Raw genomic sequence first — 17877 nt, forward strand, 5'->3', positions numbered from 1 at the left:
TTCTTCCTGTCCTAGGGTGAGTGATCTGTCCTTCCACTCACTGTCCACAAGAATGAAAGAAACTCTGGACTTGGAAACTGGAACAACAGCTCTTTCAAGGCTATCGATCCAACATTAATTAGATCCTCTGATGATGATACTTGGGAAACAGCCCTTGTGCCCCCATCTCCCCCTTTTAAAGCCCTCCGGTTCTCCCTGTCAGTTAGAATGGCAGCCTTTGTGAGGGGAATCTGTTGCTCTTCTCCTTTGTGAGCAGAACCATGTTCTTTTGCTTTTTTCTCAAAAGTGTCCTCGTGATTGGATCAGCACTGGGAACAAGGACTGAACATTCGGTTTCCAGTTCAGTCATTTAATGTCTCTCAAGATAGAGAGCTGGTAAGTGGGGCTTAGAACAGTGCCTGGCACAGAATGAAATAAGATCTTTATTGAATAGATGAATTAATGAATCAGTGAAGATGGTGCAGCCCCAGTCCTTGGGTGGGTAGACATACACAAGCAATTACATTCCAACCGGATACGTGTGGTAGCAGATTAGTGAATGACGACCTGTAGGAGTAAAAACTAATAGAGCAATTTGTTTTACCTTTGAAATGAGGGCGAGGAAGATTGTGGAAGGAAGAGGAGTCAACGAATTATTCACAGGGGGGAGATTTTTGAATGCAACTGGAGAAAATATATTTTTCTCCTGCTGGGAAATATTGAAGAAAAAAGTTACAATTAGCAGAACATGACTTCAGATAAATGAGTTGGTGGTTTGTGCTCAATTTGTAATGAATTATGATCAGTTTATGATCAATTTCTGGGCTCTGAGATGTAATTTTTAGATTACTCCATGGTGTTCAATTGTGCATAAAGGACAATATAAGGGAAATGCTCTTATAATCAGCTAGAGCTTTTGAATTTTCTATTGGATGGATTGAAGAGAGAAAGTCACATTTGTTCTGCAAATCTTTTATTCCCCATTTTTTCCATATTGCTCTGCAAATCTTACCTAAAGCTTTATGAAAATCTCAGGGATCCTGCTTGTCAGAGAAGACATCTTGCTTTTGTGTCTGTGGTTTAGAAATAGGGATAAATGGCTGAGGCTGAGTCTACTATAAAATTAGTGCCAATTATAGCCTTATGTATACAGCAGAAACCAGAAAACTGGATTATGACATGTCTGATAAGATAGTAGAGAACTGGGAGGAGTTAATTTGCCCAAGGACTTTTTATCCTAGAGATGGCATTTGTTTTCGACATCTGGGGAAAACTGGAGACAGGAGGATAGCTTAGTGTGTATCTCAGATTGGTTTTTCTCCTGGTTAGTCTCCGTGGACACATTCTCCAGACATTTGGAAATTTGGGGCCACATAGGAGCCAAGTAAGATGTATTTTTAAAAAACTCAGCCATATGGTGGGGGGCGGGGAAAGCAAGGCAGTTTTGGTCCTGCATTGAGTGGGGACGAGATCAGGTTCCCCCACTTCATGGGAAAATAGAGCAAACTTCCTCAATACTTTGAGGCCAAAGGAGAGCATCAGGTCTTGGCACCCAGTGAGGGTGTTTGGAGAGCTCTAGGGGATAACAACCTTGGAATGCACATGGGGTTTCTTTCTCAAGGAGGACAGGGGTGGTAGTGAGAGTGTGACAATACGCAGAAGAGAGTTCATGAGCTTCAGAAAAGCGGATGATAATAATAAAAGCCCAAGAGGAGACATAACTCAGCATGTCTAGGGATGTATGGAAATAACTGATGTAAGCTGGGTGCAGTGGCCCACACCTGTAATCCCAGTGGCTTGGGAGGCTGAGGCAGGAAGATCGTAAAGTCAAAGCCAGCCTTAGCAACTTAGCAAGAACCTGTCTCCAAAAAAAAAAAAAAATAAATAAAAATAAAAAAATGCTGGTGACAAAGCTCAGTGGTAAAGTGCCCCTGGGTTAAAATCCCCAGGGGGAAAAAAATTGATGTAACTCTTGGGCTTAGGGAAGACCCATGAAGGATATCTGTTAATGTGAGTCAATTCTCTTTTACAACTCCGTGAGGGCTGGAAAATGTCAGATGTTCCAGAAAAATCAGGAGACTGCTTTGATTTGAAAATGTCCCCCAATTTTCATGTGTTGAAAAGTCAATCCCTCATGTAACGGTATCGAGAAGTGGGGCCTTCAGAGGTGATTAAGTCGTGAGGACCCTACTGTCATGAATGGATTAATGCAGCTATTGTGGGAGTGGGCTGGTTGTTAGGAGAGTGGGTTCCTGATAAGACAATGAGTTTAGTCCACCCTTTTTGAGTTCTCTTGTCCTTTATCCCTCCACTGCGGCCTGTTGCAGTAAGAATGACCTCACCACATGCAAGACCCGTGACTTTTGACTTTCTACCCTCCAGAACTGTAAGAAATAAATGTTTGTTCTTTATAAATTATATGGTCTGTGGGACTTTGCTATTGCTACACATAAAGAACTAAGACAGAAACTGAGTACTGTAAGCTTTAATTTGAACCGGTGTGTAATCACATAATGAAGCCCAATTATTGAGTCATCACAGTAAAGAGTAGATCAAACTGTATGGGATTTTGTACTATCAGGGGACTCAGGAAATGGCATTAAGATGTGACCAGGACAGACACCACCAGTTCACTTATCTTACAGGGATTAAGAATTCTCCCTTTTTTTTTTTTAATTGGAACAGAGGAGGCAAATCATGACACATAGTTTAACCCAAAAGGCCAAGTCATTATGATGGCATAGGTACAATAAACACATCATTCTCATTATAGAATGTGAGTGCAGTCAGTCTCAATGAATCCATTTGCTATTTTTCTAAAAATTTTATAAAGATCTTTCAGGTATTCGTATTGACATACCTTGACTGAATGGATCCAGATTTTTAGGTTAAAAATAAGGGTGTCCAGAGAGAATAAAACCAGGTAATAAGCACCATTTATAGAACTTTGTCATTGTGAGGCTTATTTCTCTCTGGGTATGCCACTGTTCGTTTGAATGACTGCTTATTATTTCATCCATCATACGGCTGTGGCATAAATCACGAAGCCATCCATTTATGTTGTGAATATAAATCTTATTCAATAAACTCAGGTGAGCAAGAAATGTCACATCTCTATTTGCTTTAAATCAAATTAAATAAGTCTTTGGACTTTGGTCCTATAGAGTTGCTGAAAATTTCTAATTTAGTCATCATTGGGGTTTCCTATTTGTGTCCTCAAAGTCATGTAAAGGTCCTAGGGAGTCCAATGTCAGAGAGTCCCACTAGGTGCTGATGAGATGACCATTGTCCAAGCTCATATGGACCCTTGCCATCTGCAACTCTGCTGCTTCTAGCAAATAGACCATAGGCATTTTAGACCAGGTTGTGAGTCTGTGTTAGACAGTTTTTTTAAACACCCGGTAAGAACAGCTTAGAGGAGGAAATGTATATTGGGGGATCTGGTTTCAGAGTTTCAGTCCTTAGCCAGCTGACTCAGTTGCTCCTGGTCTGAGGTGGAGCATCATGTTAGAAGGGCATGGCAAAGGAAAGTGGCTCACCTCCTGACTGCCAGGAAGGAGAGAGAGAGAGGAGAGGAGTGGAGAGGAGAGGAGAGGAGAGGAGAGGAGAGGAGAGGAGGAGAGAGGAGAGGAGTGGAGAGGAGAGGAGAGGAGAGGAGAGGAGAGGAGAGGAGAGGAGAGGAGGAGAGAGGAGTGGAGAGGAGAGGAGAGGAGAGGAGAGGAGAGGAGAGGAGAGGAGAGGAGAGGAGAGGAGGGAAAGTGAGGGGAGGAGAGAAGAGAGCCATCTAGAAGTCAGGGTAAGACATAATCCCCAAAGCCATGCCCCTAGTGGGACCTGTTTCCTCCATCCATGCCCCACCTGCCTATAGTTACCACTTAATAATCAATTCACATTATTAATCCATCAACTGGATTAATCCACTGATGAGGTTACAGCCTTCATGACCAAATAATTACCTGAAATTCTTGCCTCAACCTGGCTGTACTGAGAGCATGCTTTCAAAGCATAAACTTTTTGGGAGAAACTTCCTGATCCAAATCATATCAGAGACCCAGAGATCTTGAGGGACACCTTGCAGCCATCCTCTCAGAGATTCTTCTTCTTCCCCAGGGGCTGGCTGAGAGTGGGACCAAGACCTCTAATATTCCCTGGATCTGCCAGCCTCTGCCCCTCTCCCAACATAGTTCTCGTCATTCTTCCTAGATGTCTCCAGATGTCTGCCTTCCCCAGTATAATCTCTGAAAGATCTCAGAGTTTTGGAGAACAAATGTTTGATGGAGTATTATTTCCAACATCTTTGGTTGCTTGCCTTTGGAGACTTGAGACAAGGAAGCTCAATGCTACTTGCTTGGAATAGGATATATTCCAATATACTCAGGAATAACAATAAAAAAATCACTTTCTTAGTGAGTATCCCTGCCTTGTTTATTCAACAAGCAGTGATCACCCCTAGCCTTTTGACAGACTCCAGGCCAGGCACTCAGAACACAATCATGAACATGGCAGGACCTGATCCCACCTTCAAGGACTTTGTCATAGTGGACCATCTGCACATAGAACATCCACTGACAGCACAATCAATAAGTTTGGGAGGGCCACCTACTCAAGGTTTGGGATGTGTAGAAATCATTCCTAGAGGATGTGTCCTCTAAGTTGAGAAAGAAAACAACAACAACAACAAAAAACAGAAGTTAGCTGTTCATAGGAGGATGTGAACCAGAATAAACTGTATGTGCAAACATTTGGAGTCAGTGAGATTCTGACCTGTTTTAAGAATTGAAAATAACGAAGGTGCAACACTGAGGTTTGAGGTGGGCATGAGGAGAAATGAAGTCAGAGGATTAAACAAGGTCCCGGTTACCAAGGAGCTTGTAATGCATGCTAAGGTCCCTAGAGTTAAGAAGGTTGGCCCCTTTAACTCCCTCTCCAATCTTATTTTTCTTGACTTACTTTTCTATGATGAATGGGATGTTAAAATGCTCAACTTCCTGGTCTCCCTTGAATTTAGAAGAGGCTCTGTAGCCCAGTTCTGGACATTTGACAGTGAGGAAAAGTCTACTGCTTTATTTCTCCAGTCTTCTACATGATGGCCCCAAAGACTGGAGGTCATCACTAGGGACAGCAGAGCAGACAGAAAGAACAATTCTGCTCCATCACTTAGACTGATCATGGAGTTAGGTGAGTAAATGACATTGGCTTAGGCCACCTCAAGTGGGTTTCATGCAGATGGGGCAAATTCTTACACATGAACCACTGAAATAATTTAAATGTGAGAGTTGATATTTTTAGAATATTTGCTCCAGCTGCTTTGTGTAGACTGGTATGGAAGGGGACAGGATGGCTGTAGGGACACCAAATCAGAGGTGTGTTAGAAGTCTAGGTAGAAGACAAAATAAGTCAAAGTCAGCCATGTTAGATTTGAGAAGTGCTTATGGGGGTTGAGGTTAACTGGAAGTTAGGAAGACAAAAAGTTGAGAGGTTTGACTCAGTGAGCAGAATGAGTATTGGTTTTATTTCTAATTGTTAACCTCTCTAAATAATTTTGGGTTAAAAAAAAGCTCTTTTATATTTTGAATGATTTCCATAAAATAGTGGATGGAATAAATTTTTTTTCCCAGGATTTCCATCACGACAATAGGAATTTGGAGTTCTGGAAATATCTTAGATCTCTCCTAAAGAGTTCTCATGAATTTTCCTGGCTGGGAATGACCCTGCCCCTTCTTGTCCCCAGAACAAAGCCTTTAGATGCAGTTTGGAAAATCGTTCACATTATTAGCTATTATCTGGAGTCAAGGGTTTCTAAGATATCTGTGTCCTGAAAGTCAGCTGCTAATATCCTCACTCCAGAGCACAGCAGGAGAAGGAGTGGATCTGGCACTGATCTAATATATTTTCCTTTTTGCCCACATGAGGTAGAAGATTCACTGGTTTCAGGAATTAGAGCATATATAGCCACTTAGTATGTGCATTTACTTTACAAAAGTTATACCTATAAAATGTAAGCGTTTTACCTACAAAGAATTAAAAAAAAAATTCTCAGGGCTAGCCTGGACTGTTGGTCCGTATATTGTTTTTATATGAATGGACAGGTTAACTCCATGCCAGGGTACACGGGGGCAGTAGTAATCCTGCTAGGTTCCTACTCCAAATTTTCCAGTCTCATTCCTTCTTTCTACCCTTTCATATTAAAATGGCTGGCTCAGGGAATTCAGGACATGCACCGACTACACTCCTAACAGAATCAAGCCATACCACCTTCCAACTCTGCCCCAAAGGAGTCCCTTCTGTTCAGCTCCTACACGATAAGCTTCTTCCTCTTCTTTTATTGATAACATTTCAATGAGCCTCTTCCTGTTCCATTTTGTCCGTGTCTGTGCACATCTACATCCCAGTCACAGCTCCTATCTTTTGTACGTGGAATGCTTACATTTTTGCTCCATAGCCCCGTGAGTTTCCACCACATTTAAAAGGGCAAGACATTTTGGCTCTTGAGTTTTATAAATCCTCTATGGTGATGTTACCTTTCTATGCCACGATTACAAAGGAACTCTAATCAGCCCTGCCTGGAAGTGGGTGTTTCTCTAGACCAGCACTGACCAGTAGGACTTTCCGTGATGAAGGAAATGTTTGTTTTATCTGCTCTGTGATTGAGAACACATTTTCATTTTCTCAGGGAAACAACGTGGGTCGATGTTGTCTAAAACAGAAGCCATGAGCCACCTGTGGCTATTTAAAAGCACTTTGTCTATTCAAAATGGTAGCCACTAGCCCTGGATGGCTGCTGAGCACTTGGAATGTGGCTAATGGCACTGAGGAACTGTATTTAAATTTTATCTAATTTTAATTAAAGTTTAAGCAGTGCCTATTGCTTTGGACAGCACATACCTAAGATGTTTCACTGAGACCATGAAAACTAAGGATATAGGAGAGTGTTCTTGATCAAAGAAACTTATAATCAGGAGAACAAGGGAAGTAAAGTCTCCATGGAATAAAAGGAGGACAGAATTTTAGAAGATTTAAAAATCGCCTTCCCTCCAGTTGGGAGGGGTGGGTGGTGGTGCTAATTTTCTCTCTGTTTCTATTAATGGGCAAATAATTTTTTAACAAATTATTCAAGGTATTCTGGGGGAATTCCTTAGAAGTACTATATATTTTCTCGTTTTATTCACCCGTTAGTGCAATATTTTTCTTGGGATTCATTTTTTTCCTGTATTGTTCTTATTGTCTTTCTTGAATAGAAGTGAGTTCATTCATACTTGCTATTTAGTAAAAAAGAAAAAAAATACAAAACAAAACCCAAATCCAGTGTGTCCAGAGGATGTCATCTGCTGCTCTTGCTGTGCATGAGCAGCAGGACCACAGTCCTGTTCTTTCTGTTGGGATCAGGCTCCGTGTACCGAAGGCTCTCAGATGCACTGTGTTGGCTGTGCCATGTTATATGTTGGCACTTCAAAATTGTGCCCAGAGTTGTTTTATTTTAAGGATCAGAGATGGATAGAGACCTTATATTTGAAGAAAGAGAAAATTCAGTGAATATTTCACAGGAAAAAAATATTCTAAAATACACTGGAATATTGGTCTAAGGTGTTTATTGATGAAAATCGTGGTTTCCCTCCTGGAGAGTTAGCTGTGTTGCTCGCTCAGAGGCAAGGGGTATGTAGTGGTCAAGAGAGGTATGTAGTGGTCTTGAGAGGATGGGGAAGGTCAGTCTAGGGAGGTAGTCCTGGGACTCAAAGAAGGAGCCCTGATGAACCAGCCAAAGGGGACCCCGGAGGAAATGGGAAACCAAGGGGGAGCAGGCAGGCCTCTTCCTCAGCCTTTGAAGTAGTAGTAATAGAATCATATACGCCAGACGTCAGCAAGGCAGGGTGACCCAGGGCCAGGAGCACCCAGAAAGAGTCGAACGACGGTCAAGCTGCAGAAAGCAACGGGATAGTTGGGGAAGGAATAGAGAAGGGCCAAAGGAGCAAGAGAGAAAAGGATGGGGGGAAATACTAAGTTGGAGGAGGCTTAGTGCCAGTTTTGCTCCATCTCCCGTGAAATGTGCTGGGGCACTGAAATCAGGACAAAGGAAAGTTCCTGGAGGTAAGTTCCTACAAGACAGGAGAGGATACTGACAATGGAAGGTTTTCTCTGACATTTGTAGTACAGAGGAGATAAGCAGCTGCCTGCAAGAGATTACTGTGGTGGGAATCCCCATTGTAAATGTGTCCTGAGACACAGTTCTATAATCCTGCAAGCCCCGTACAAAAAGGACTTTGTAAGTTACAGATAAATAATAGGATATATGCGTCTATGAGGAAATGTGAAGAATGAGAGCAATGCATGAATGGAAACTAGAATACCTTTGTGAAGATCTTGGGAAATCCCTCATTCTCTTACTCAACCATTGGTCTAATGCATTTTAACTGAAAGCCTCCTACTGAGTCAAGTCGTATGGGAAAAAATCCTGAAAGAGACAGTACCTGCTCTCAGACTAGCAGAAGAGGAGCCCTATAAACCTAAAGTTATGCTCCCATGATAAAAACCATTGTGTTATGCACGTGTGAGTAAAAAATGGTGGGAGTCATTTATTCTAGAAAAGAGAGGAGTAGGACAGCAAGAGACAAACTGCCAAGGAATTCTTCCCAGGGGTGGAAAGATTTTAGTAAAATTCAGAAGTGAAATAGAATTTTGTCCTATTTTGCAGAACCTTTACAATAAGCTTCTGTAAGAAAGAGTGTGTGTGTGTGAGGCACTGACATCTAAGAAAGTATGTGCTGACTACCTGATAACGGGCATTTAATAACATGTTGCAGTGGCCACAGAAGGTGGAAGGTCTATCCACCAGGTGCCTGCCACATCTGTACCCATTGCATTGACATCTGCACAGAATCAATGAGAGAGGGAAATCAGGCAACATTCTGGACCATTAGGATACTTCCTAAATGTTTAAATGGCTATGAAAGAATGTGAGCATGTATTTTCTTTCTTCATTATCAGTTGACTGTTAAGAAAGTACACCACACTCCATATGAATGTGAGAGACACATTACAAACCTGGGGTTACTAAAGGATGACCACTATATTAGATTCTTGGTAGGAGTTTTAGAAACTACCTAGACCCATGATAGATTTTTGCCCAAATCCAATTCATTTATTTATCATATACTCTCCATTATCTTGACTTGAAGTCCTTAGATAATATAACCTATCAGTCCCATAACTTGAGCTTATCAATAGAATGCTTAAACCGCAATGTAAAATAAAAGGAAATCAGTTTATGATAAATTGTGTATTTCAACATGAAAATGTTGGAGCATGACTTCAGTAGATGATGTAGTAAATTGGATGCTTGTGACTATACGTAGAATCACTGTGAATTCAATAGCCACAGATGTGACCTTATACATGTGTGGAGATTTGTTACAACAGTTGGCTGTTGGTTACATAATTTTCTGAAGTGAACAACTCTTGGGAAAATTAGGAAGCAAGCATTCCCAGAAAATCTAGCTTATTGCCATCTATCCTAGCTGGTGACTTATGCTGGGTTCCTAAATCTGACTATTCCAGTAACTTAAGAAAACAGCAAAGAAAGCACACAGACACACAAAAATACCTTTTCAAAATATGGGGATGGCTCTGTGACCTTAGGGTTTGGTGGAAAGAGAGAGCCACTGAAATTCTTTATTCTTATATATAGGGGACACACAAGGGGAGGTTTCATGGAACATTCTATCTCCATAAGGGCAAAGCAGTAGGATTTGGAAAATCTGGAAAAAACAGGTGGGATGTAACTCAACCCCATTGGGTGACGCCCACTCCTTGGAGCCACACCTCATTTTCCAAGCAGAGGTAAAGCCCAAGTTATTGCGGGGGGCCCAATAATTGTTTAGTACCTCTTGCTCAGGACTTAAGGGCGTGTATTTCCAGAGTGGCTCCCAACACCAGCTTAGGTTAAAATCATGTAAAATGTATTCAGTGTTCACAAGCAAAACAAATAGAAGGAGCACTAGGCTTGGGTTATGATGACCATATTGTTTCTTAAAAACCATGCGAAGTCATGAGAGACAATTTGGCTGTGCAGACTATCCCAAAGATTGGAAGTGCAGAGCATCCTGGCTCTGCCCTCTAATGCCAACAGATTCCCTAATCTTAGTGACAACCCAAAATGCCTCACAGACATTCACCATGGTCTGTAGGAGGATGGTGTCCCCGGCTTGTAAGATCAGCTGATCTAGAGCAGCCCTCTCGCTTGGCAGAGTGCGGTAGAGGCAGGAGGACTGATTTTTAAAAGCTGTGCATCAGATGCAGATGTAAGGTTTAAGTCCAGACTTCTGAGATCCTATTCAATGTTTTTTGTTTTTTTGTTTTTTTTTTTGTTTTTGTTTGTTTGTTTTGTTTACTTTTTCTTCTTTATCTTGGCTCACTAACACTTTGGGAATGGAAAGAAGAGCCTTATTTTTTATTTTTATTTTTTGGTACCAGGGATTGAACTCAGGGGTACTTAACCACCGAGCTACATCTCCAACCCTTCTTTAGGTATTTTTATTTAGAGACAGGGTCTCACTGAGTTGTTTATGGTCTTGTAAAGTTGCTGAGTCTGGCTTTGAACTCATGATCCTCCTGTCTCAGCCTCCTGTTATCGGCATGGATCACCACACCCTTATTTTTGAGTTGCTAAGAAATTTATACAGTCTTCAAATCATTCATACTTTTTACTGAGAACCTCAAAGACAATGCTATTGAAAGATTATTAGCTCATTTTAAGTAATCTTTCTTATTTTTGATCCCTTTCATATTTCCCACATCTACTTCAAATCTTCAGTGTCACCAATATGTGAAGCAACACTTCTTTAAATATTTTGAAAATTAGGTTTATATTTTATCCAACTAATAGATGCTTGTAATAAAAAGATGAGGGCTGGGGAGGTAGCCCAGTGGTAGAGTGCTTGCTTTGCACGTACAAGGACCCGAGTTTGATCCCCAGCACTGAAAAAACAAACAACCAAACCAAAAAAACAAAAAATAAAAAAATCTTAACCAAACCAAAACTAAAACAAAACAATGAAATAGTGCAGAAGTGTTTTAAGGAAAAGTCATTCTACCACCCCGTCCTATTCCATGCAGGCAATAGTTTTGAACTTTCAAAATTATTTATGTTTTTATGGAGGTAGCCTTCACTTTTCTAAGAAAAAGTCCTGCTTTCTTTTCTTTCTATTACTATTATTATTATCATCATCATTATCATTATCATTACTGTTGTTATTATTATTCTCTGTGGTACCTGGGGCTTGAATCCAGGGGTGCTTGATCATTGAGCCACATCCCCAGCCCTTTTTATTTTTATTTTGGGACAAGATCTCACTAAGTTACCCAGTTTGGCTTTGAACTTGTGATCCTCCTGCCTCAGCCTCCTGAGTTTCTGGGATTACAGGCCTGTGCTGTCATGTGCAGCTTGTTATTTTTTATTTTATCCATTTTAAACACTATCTATAGACTTCCGATTATTTGCAGAAAAGGAGGGAATCCAATTTTTACACTTTCCCTGAGTGAAGTTGTATCACGGTTTCAATGATTCCACTGTAACCTTCAACTCCAGACAGCAGAGACCCCATAGACAACACCTGTCTTCTCACTTTACATTTTTTAGAATATTTATTTTTTAGTTGTAGTTGGACACAGTACCTTCATTTTATTTATTTATTTTTTTTACGTGGTGCTGAGGATCGAACCCAGGGCCGCACACGTGCGAGGCAAACACTCTACCACTGAGCCACATCCCTAGCCCCGCACTTTACATTTTAGAGGATAAAAAAGTTAACATTATACAACTTTCTTTTACTTCTTTCCTCTCCTTTCACTTCCTTCTTGTTTGCTTTATATTTTAATTTTATTTTGTTCGCATTAGTGTCTCAAAAATCAGTAAAACTTTGTTTGCTTCCATTCTTTTGCCATTAACAGAAAACTGGAAAAAAAAAGTAAAAAATGTTTTGTGTTTACAACGATAAACGGTGCGTTATATTTTTAAACCACCAGATTTAGTAGAGTTTACTAATCAATTCTTAACCTAATAAAAATTATGAGCTTTGTCCACAGAGTGATTCTACAAGCTGAAACTGAGCTAGGTGTGGTGTGGCCTGTAACCCAGAGGCTTGAGAGGCTGAGTTAGCAGGAGAATCGTGCAAGTCTGAAGTCAGTCTCTGCAATTTAGCAAAACCCTAAGCAACTTAGGAGACCCTGTCTCAAAACAAAAAATAAAATTAAAAAAAGGCCTGGGGATGTGGCTCAGTGGCTCAGTACCTCTAGGTTCTATCTATCTATCTATCTATCTATCTATCTATCTATCTATCTATATATTTTTTAAATATAAAAGCTAAAATTGTTCACATCAGAGGCAAGTGACATGGTAGAATTATGTTTCCTCTCCAGCTTTTTCTGTGGTTGTTCCTTGGAGTCTCTAATCTCCTTTATTTATTTTTCCTTAGATGGTTGTAAAGACGCGGCCAAATTAAAGGCATTTCTTTACTCCCCTCCTCCCTGCACCTATTGATACCTTACTTTGGAGCCAACTGTCCCTTCTCTGTAATCTGGGCTGGTGGTTATTTAGGTTGGCCTGACAGATGTCATCTCGAGTCTTTTCCATTACTCTCCTCTGACGGAGTCCCAGTTTCTTTGATCATATGTCTCTTTTCCAGCTTCACTCAGCTTTGCTGGAGTGTGTTAAAGTAATTTCCGAGAAAGGGTCTAAGGCACGGGCATTGTTTGGATCCTTGCACATCTGAACATGTCTTTGTTCTGTTCTCACACTGGATTCATCATGAAATGGCTATCAAATTCTTAGCTGGAAATTATTCTTTTTTTTTTTCTTGCTATATTACTGTGAAGGATTTTCTCTTTTAAAATGTATGTTGGATTTCCAAGTCTGATATCAATTTGTTTATCATAATTGACTGGAATGCTTTTTCCTCGCAAGAAATTTTTAAGGTTTTTTTCCCTTGACACTTGGTGTTCTGACATTTCAAGAGTTTGGGACTAGATGTAAGTAACGGTTGTTTTGAGTATTTGGTGGAAGATCTCAGTCTGAAAAAATTATCCGCCAAATTTTAATGATTTTCTTTTTTTTTTTCTTCTTTTTTGGTACCAGGGGTGCTTAACCACTGAGCCATGTTCCAGGCTTTTGTCTATTTTATTTTGAGACAGGGTCTTGCTAAGCTGCTTAGGGTCTTGCTGAATTGCTGAGGATGGCCTTGAATTTGTGATCTTCCTGCCCCAGCCTCCCAAGTAGCTAAGATTACAGGAGTGTGCCACCCCAGTGGCTTTAATAATTTCTTTGATTTATTTCACAATTGCCCAGTATCTGTTTTCTCTTTCTGGAATTTATATTGGTTGACTATTTGAATTTCTGAATTTTTTTTTTAATTAGTCCATTTTCTGTCTTTTTTATCATTGGGTACTATTGCTTAAGAATTTTTTTTCCATTTTATATTTTCATTATTTACTAATAATGTTTAATTTGACAATTACATGCTTTTACTTGTAAATGCCTTGTTTTTTTGGTTCTCTGATTCTTTTTTTTAATAATACCTCTATATAAGATTATGATCACTGAGAATTATTGGAGTCTTATTTCTGAGTTCTCTCTTCTTCTTTGAATAATCTGTACTGCCTCCAGTTATTTTTCTCCTTTCTTATTCCAGTTATATCCTGAGACTGCTATATTCTTACTCCAATATATATACAACATGATGCATTATGATCTATTATTATATATCATATTATAAATAAGACTATTGAAGAAGTCTAGAATGTGTGTAGTGTGTGTGTATCTGTATGCTCACGTGTGCATCAGGCTTTTGGATGATTATGTGGGGAGTCAGTCTTTGGGCTGGGGAGTTACACAATCTAAAGGACTCCCTACACCTCTGGATCCTAATAATCCTAATACTATCCCTAGTTCTCTTTGTTTTCACTAGTTTGGTCTTTTTCCTTAGAAAAGTGCCCTTTGTATAGGTATTTATTTTGGGCATGAAACCCAAACACTTATTTACCAATCATTCTGTCAAAGGATCAGGGGAGATTGTGGGAACCGATGCTGTTAATAATTTTCAGGGTCTGGTTTTTATTGTCTGTGGTTCTGGGTCTTAGAGATGGGCCGGGTTTCTCTGCATTGTCCTGGTGTGCTTCTCCTCCTGGGTTGTAGGCACCTCCTTTCCCTCACATATTCCAGGCTATTTAATCTCCCTTGCTCAGCCTCGGAATCTCTTATCTATTATTGTATCTTGCAGAAATGTCTAGAAATATTCTACTTGCTAATAGCTTCTCTTCTGTTCTCTTCATTGTTGCGGGTTTATATAAGTTTTATTCTCTTAGCATCTTTTTAAACATGATCTCAGGAAACAGTACAGATAAATATTTTGCTCCATATGCAATTTCCAACTGGAAAATCCTTTGTATTTTTTTCTTCACTAGATATTTAAATTTTTTTGATTAATTTTATTAATTATATATATATATCTTGAATAAAATTCAAGAGAGCCAAGAGGATTTACAGTAAAATTTAAGTCTACCTCTTTCCCATCCTATTCCCAGGCACTCAGTTGATTGTGTATCCTTTCAGAAATGTTCTATGCAAACATATATTCTTTTTACTTTTTTTTAAATGAAGAAGCAGCATATAAACACATTGTTTCACACCTTTCTTTTTATACTTACCAAGGATCATTCCACAGTGGTACAGAGCAGAGCTTTCTAAAGAGTATTTTTTAATTTCTGCACAGTGTTTCACTAATGACTGTATTGTATTTTTTTAAAAAACATGCACTAATTGGCAAGCTTGTAATTACCCCTCCAATCTTATGCTTTTATAAAAAAATACAGTGAATTTTCTTTTGTACACAGTATTTCACATAGATACGAGTTTATCTTTCAGATAAATTCCCAAAAAATAAAATTGCTGGTTAATCGCCAAGTTTCTTGGGAACTGTATCAATTAACACTCCCTCCAATAATGTGAGATGGCCTGAGTCTCCACACCTTTGCCCACTGTACTGTCAAGATCCAGTCAGGAACCACACCAACCACTTCAACAGTCTCATACAACAAATGTTGTATGTTCACTAGGTATAAGGTTGTTAAGAAGAGAATTAAAGACAAGAGAATACTGAAGCATCCACCGGAGAGGTGGTAATTACAGAAACCAGCCATCATCTCTAGGGCTAGGAGAACAAGGGAAGAGGTTGAAATTATTAAAGTTTAGAAGTTTGGAGGAAGGGCATCACAGCATTGAAACTCAGACCTCTGAGGAGGTGTAGATGCTGCTGTGAGCTGGCAGTGGGACCTGGTGGTGCTGGGATCGAACTTCTGGCAGGAGGACTGGTTGGATAGTGATGGTTCTCTGAGAAGGGGAACGGTCAGGCTGAATCTCTCAGTGTTGAAAAGTGCGAACTGGATTTGGTCGTAGCAGCGGCTAAGCCCTGATGTGCTGTTAAGTGAAAAAGTTTTCTGTGGTGATGCGAAGAGAAACGGAAAGTCGATAAGAAAGAACAAATCTCTTCTTCCTCTTGCAGCCTGCTACTCTCCTTCTCTAACTCCTGACAAGGAGCCAAGTGGAACAGCAGAGCTCGGGTGGTGGGGCAGAGTCCCAGAGCTGACCTCATGGAGTACAGAAGGGTGGGGCTGGAGTCCAGTGACAATAATTCAAAAAGTTGCAGGACAACCTAGTGATTTCTCAAACTTTTTGCTCTTAGTTAATGCACTAGGTGAAAAGTCATAGCTTGTTGTAATGCTTGTTGTTGTGGCTATTTGTTTTTGAGACATGCATCTGGGCCATGTTTCCCAGGCTGGCCTTGAACTCTTGGGCTCAAACAATCTTGCTTCAGACTCCTGTGTGGTTGGAACTATGGGCCATGCCCTGCGTGGCTTCTTGTAGTTTGAATTATCCTACCTGCTTGCTTTGCCTTGCTTTTTTCTTTCTCTTTCCCTTCCTGCTTGCTTGCTTGATTTGCTTTCTTTCTTTTGGGCTGAAATTGAGTACCTCTTGTTTTTAGAACTATTTGATATTCTTTTCTAGGAATTATCTTTTGCTATTTTTTTGTTTTTCTTCTTTTCCTATGGTTTCTTGATTTTGTTTCTTATTTATTAAAGAAATTAGGCCTTTAAGTATAATGTAAGCTGCAAATACTTTCCTCCCGTTTGTCATTTATCTTCTGATTTACGAGAGATTTTTCTCTGTATATATTTTTGCTTTGATAGAGTGGAACTAATCAGTATTTTTCTTTTGTTATGTCAGCTTTTTTTTCTTCCTAGGCAGAAACACCTTTCCAATTTGGAGATCATAAAAAAAAGATCTTTCTTTCTTTTTTGTTCTGAGTGATTTTATGATTCCAATTTTAATATTTAGGTATTAGCAAGTTGTCTGGGTCTCGGGCACTTCCAACCCGTTTTGCAGATTGCATATGTCTACCTCAAGATGAGCATGCCTTTAGGGTGTTAGTGTTTTCTCTTATCTCACCTGTTCTCACTGGGGTGCGCTGGGGTGAATGAAGGCATTTCAAGGAGTAACACTAAAAGTGTCTAGGTGCCCACAAAGGGGACATCTTAAAGGACCGGTGCCAGTGTTGAGAAGCGCATGACTACTGTAATGATCTATAATGAGTCCTTATGCAGCTCGGTGGTTCCAAGTCTTTGCTTTCATCAGCCCTGAAGGAATGCTGTTAGGTTGTCAGTGGATAGAAATTAATTTTTTGTTGATTGATAACTGTGGTTTTTTTGTATCTAATTTGCAAAGAATTAAAAGGAAATGAAGGACATTAATAAACCTTTTTGCATCTGCATCTACTTATATATATGAACAGTTGTCTCAGCGTTTACATTAAAAAGGGAATAAAATTAATGACAAATCTCCCTCTCATAATGAAGAATGTTCATCCATGTAGGTATAAATTAATTTTAAAAAGTCTCATCTATCTTATTAAGAAATGTATTTCCTGCCCAAACATATTTTTTATATTTAAAATTACTTATCAGAACCACATGAAAATAGAAATTGAAATGATAACTTAATCCAGAAGAAATTCTTTACCATTTAGATTCTTATGGCTATTGGAACTTAAATAAAAATGTATTTTCACTTGCTCATTTTTTTTTGTCTTTGTTACAGGAAATTATGATAGTGTGATCAATAATATACTTTCAAGCATAAAATTTACACTATGATAAAATTCTTTGGGAGAAGTAGAATGGAAATATAAGTTCAAGAAGGAAAAGGAAAAAAGAAAGACAAGGAATGCTGTAAATTTTTACTGTTAAAAAGAGCTTGTTTAGGGGCTGGGGTTGTGGCTCAGCGGTAGAGCATTCACCTAGCATGTGCAAGGCCCTGGGTTCGATCCTCAGCACCCCATAAAAATAAACAAACAAAATAAAGGTATTGTGTCCAACTACAACTAAAAGTAAACATTAAAAAAGAGCTAGTTAATATATATTTAAATGGATGAAATATATGAAATTTTAGTTTCTATGGAATATATTTTAAAAATAATATGGTGTTCTCATCTTAAAATGTAAATATTTATAATATGCAGAAGTTATATATTTTGCAATTATTTAAACTTGTGATGAAAAATTTTAATTGCCAAATTAAAAATGTATGAGAAGGCATATACATTTTTCTAAATTATTTCACAGGATTCTCGAGTAAACAGGAGCAAAACCAAATAGAACATTTTCTTGATCCATTCGTCTGTTGACAAATACCTATACTGGTTCCGTAACTTGGATCTTGTGAATTTTGATGCTACAGATGGGGGTATGTACGTATCACTAGAGTATGCTGACTTCATTGGGATAAATACCAAGGAGTGGGATAGCTGGGTCATATGGTGTTTCCATTCCTGTCTTTTGAAGCCTCTGCATACTGCT

The 17877-nt window shown here is 39.3% G+C and overlaps 1 protein-coding gene and 1 non-coding gene across 10 annotated transcripts in view; both read left to right on the forward strand.

Moving 5' to 3' along the window:
• The window catches only part of LOC110599556 (C-reactive protein), a 153835-nt gene that overhangs the window by 83606 nt on the left and 52352 nt on the right, over positions 1-17877 (forward strand). For 3 of the 9 annotated variants that reach the window (XR_013428145.1, XR_013428148.1, XR_013428150.1), the window contains one exon: positions 17644-17764. The exons of the other annotated variants lie outside the window; for them this stretch is intronic. The gene's annotated coding sequence lies outside the window, so the exon portion shown is untranslated. The remainder of the gene's footprint in view (positions 1-17643; positions 17765-17877) is intronic. 9 annotated transcript variants of the gene reach the window in all.
• Trnaa-agc (transfer RNA alanine (anticodon AGC)) lies at positions 17288-17360 on the forward strand. The gene has a single exon. It is a non-coding gene; the product is annotated as a tRNA-Ala (tRNA).

This window comes from Ictidomys tridecemlineatus, chromosome 11 (genome assembly GCF_052094955.1).
Source record: "Ictidomys tridecemlineatus isolate mIctTri1 chromosome 11, mIctTri1.hap1, whole genome shotgun sequence".
NCBI classification, from domain to species: Eukaryota; Metazoa; Chordata; class Mammalia; order Rodentia; family Sciuridae; genus Ictidomys; species Ictidomys tridecemlineatus.